Source organism: Nematolebias whitei, chromosome 5, assembly GCF_014905685.2.
Source record: "Nematolebias whitei isolate Nwh7 chromosome 5, NemWhi1, whole genome shotgun sequence".
Lineage (NCBI taxonomy): Eukaryota > Metazoa > Chordata > Actinopteri > Cyprinodontiformes > Rivulidae > Nematolebias > Nematolebias whitei.
In genome coordinates this window covers 43,887,638-43,891,619 of record NC_056502.1, presented here as the reverse complement: position 1 = coordinate 43,891,619, position 3,982 = coordinate 43,887,638, and positions in this window count along the sequence as shown.

Genomic DNA, 3,982 nt, shown 5'->3' with positions numbered 1-3,982 from the left:
AGAAAGCTCATCAGAGACTCTACTTCCTCAGACGGCTGAGGCGAGCTAGTCTGGGAAGCTCAGTCCTCACCTCCTTCTACAGGTGTGCAGTGGAGAGCATCCTGTGCTCGAGCATCAATGTGTGGCATGGAGGCTGCACAGCTGCAGAAAGAAAAGCTTTGCAGAGAGTGGTGAAGGCTGCACAGAAATCTGTCGGAATCAGCCTCCCCACCATCACAGACATCTACACCTCCAGATGCAGGAAGAGGGCCACCTGCATCATGAAGGACCCCACTCACCCAGCACACACACTTTTTGCCCCACTCCCCTCAGGAAGGAGGTTAAGGAGCATTAAGCGTAGAACCACTAGACTGAGGAACAGCTTCTACCCTGAGGCTGTTAGACTCATGAATCTCTAACTAGAATAATCACTGTGAAAAACCATATCATGTTGCTGATCTGTTTCATGTTGCTGCTGATCTGTTTCAATGTTGATGTGTTCATGCGTGCACATCTGCTCACAGACTCATGTTCATGTTTGGGCTGATGTTCAATGTTTTATGTTATGAGTGCTTAGTGTATATTTAGTTGATGTTTTTCTTAGTTCATATCTTAGATGTTATTACTGTTTTTCTTATACATTTTATTGTTGGATGTAACTGGGACCCTGTGTACATAATTTCGCTCCACCACATGTACCACATGAGGTGCGAATGACAATAAAGAAACTCTGACTCTGACATTTACTGGGATTCCTGTGACAACACTCCTGACAAGGCTGTCATTAATTAGAGGGCATTGTACTCGTTTACCATTCAGTTTGTCCATCCTAATTGTTCTTCACTTTTTGCCCTGCATCTTTACAAAAAATCATCAGAGTCCCGTTCCTCAAAACTCTAGCGCTCTTTACTTCTCCGATTTCTTTATTTATTGCTTTTGTTAGATGTATTGGGTTCCAGCTGCCAAATGTAGTCCCATCTTGTGTTAGTTTGAGCACAACTTTATATTCTTCTCTTGGTCTCTTTGACAACTCTTCTCTGACATTATCACTATCATCTGATTTACTATTCAAATTCTTCTTCCGCTTCTTTTTCTGAAGAATATCCCATTCTTCAAATCTCCCGCCACCTATTTCCATACCGCCCAGTTCGCTTTCTGACCCGTCACTTCCTTCTGCCATCTCCAATCCACCTCCAGCCAGCCGCCTCCTTCCACCACACAAGTTGTGTCTCCAAAAGCCGACACCCGCGAGTGTAGCTGCACCTCCGCTCCACGAAAACTTTCTCTGCCCTCTCCAACCTAGGCGCTGACTCTTCTTCTACTGTCTCGAAGGAAGCATTACCGCCACCAACTGGTAAGGAGTGTGGACCACAAAAAAAACAAACAAACAAAAAAAACCCCTCTCTTTCCTTTTATGTCCTATTATACAACCTACACAGTTTAAAAAAATAAAATGTAGCTTAATAGCCTCTGTTTCCTGAATCTTTCTGCAATAATTCAATAATGTCTAATTTCATTTTCATTTTACTAAGATGTCTAATCAACTTATTTCTTTGAACATAATATCTCCTGCAATGCAAAATAATGTGTTCTATGGTTTCCTCTTTTCCACACTCACATGTCCCTGTCTGATGTTTCCCTATTAAACATAATGTGCTGTTCAGCCCAGTGTGCCCAATTCTGAGTCTTGAAATAATTGTTTCTTTTCTCCTGTTTCTTTCTGTTCTTCTCCTTTCCCCAATTTTCATTTGGATTTTATAAAACCACTGGCCTTTCCTTTCTTCCTCCCATAATTTTTGCCAGTTTTCTTTCATTTTTTGTTTTATTATACCCTTTATTTCTGTTATACTAAACCTAACATTAATATCAACCACGTCCCGACTAGTGCTCTCCTTAGCCATCCTGTCTGCCTTTTCATTCCCCAAAACCCCGTGATGTGCTGGAACCCATATAACGTTTACTGTAATCCCCATCATGTTGATCCTATAGAGTGTTTGTTGTATTTCAATTAATATATCTGGTCTACTATCTGACTGGTTGTGTTGCAAACTGGACAATGATGAACTAGAATCTGAGCAGATGATTGATTTTAATGGTCTTACCTCTTCTACCCACTGAACTGCTAAAAGTAAAGCGAGCATTTCTCCTGTATAAACAGATACTCCATCACTAACCCTTTTTCCTACTTTAATATGAAATTGTGGTACTATAAATGCAATCCCAATTTTATTAGTTGTATTTTTAGATGTGTCTGTGTATATATGTACATAATTATAATACTGGTTAATGTATTCCTGTACTGTATATTTATCCATAGTAAAAGATTTATTCTTGTTTTTCTTTTCTAATAATGAAAAATCTACTATTGCATCAGGAAGTACCCAAGGTGGTATTGTGGGTAATGGAACTTTCTGACATAAATCTAGTTGATCTAAATGGATTTCATTAACTTTGAATTTTATCATCCACCCAAAGCTTTTGATTTTTTTCCTTTTCCCAACCTGATTTAAGCACCTCTAATGTTGGATAATCATTTCTTTGACCTTGTAAATTTGTCCAGTAGTTTAAAGATAGCTGTTCCCTTCTAAATTTAAGAGGCATTTCTCCAATTTCAATCTGTAATGCTGCTGTTGAAGACGTTTTAAAAGCACCTGTACATATTCTTAGTGCCTGGTATTGTTATTTAACTTATTGAGATTTGTATCTGCTGCTGAATTATAACATATGCACCCATAGTCCAAGACTGACCTAATTAATCCAGTATAAATGGCTGTCAATGAATTTCTATCAGCTCCCCACTCAGTTCCAGCTAAACACCTCATTATATTTAACACTTTCCTACATTTATCTATTATTTTCTTAATGTGTACACCCCATGTCATTCTTTCATCAAACCGCAACCCGAGAAATGTAAATTCTTTAACTCTTTCCAACTCCTGACCGTATAATTTTAGCTTGATTTTCTCATCAACTCTTTTCCTTGTAAAGAACATTATTTTAGTTTTATCTACAGAGAATTTAATTCCCCATTTATACAACCATTTTTCTACTACTGAAATTGCTCCCTGAAGCTTCTTTATAATAAATTCTAGATTTCTTCCTCTTTTCCACATTGCCCCATCATCAGCAAAAAGTGAAAATCCCATTCCACCCTCTACTTCCTTAAACATATCATTAACTATCACTGAAAATAATAATGGACTGACTATACTACCCTGTGGTGTCCCATTTTCTATATTACAACTCTCAGAATAATCCTTCCCTATTCTCACTTGTATTTGTCTTCCTTCTAAAAAAGTCTTAATCTATCTAAACATACGACCATTTATACCCATTCTTCTAATTTTGATTAATAATCCTTCCCTCCACATCATATCATACGCTCGCTCTATATAAAAAAATACTGCCACAACACTCTCTTTATTCACTTGAACCTTTCTAATGTCATGCTCTAAACATAAAACTGGGTCCATTGTACTTCTCCCTCTCCTGAAACCACTCTGATACTTTGACATAAGTCCTTTATTTTCCATATAATATATTAATCTTTCATTTAATTCTTTTCATTTTCTCCATTATTTTACATGTTGGATGTTAAGGCTATAGGTCTATGATTTCCTGGTTTTGACTCATCTTTCCCTGGTTTTCTAATTGGTATAATCACTGCTTCCTTCCAACTTTTTGGAATTTCCCCATCCTCCCATACTCGGTTATATAATTATAATAGAATATTTTTAGATGATCTACTTAAATTACTTACTCACGTAACAAACCTGGTCTTTTCCTGGAGCTGACAATTTATATTTTTTAAGTGCCCTGTTCAGCTCTGTTATTGTAAACAGCATGTTCAGTGAATCATTTGCGTCTTCTATTTGTTCCAATACCTCTTTGTTTTCTAAAATTGTATTTTCTCTTCCTTTTTTTCCCTTCTTCACTAATATTTTCAGAAATATGAATTTTAACGAAGGTATTTACCAACATTTCTGCCTTTTCTCTGTCTTTC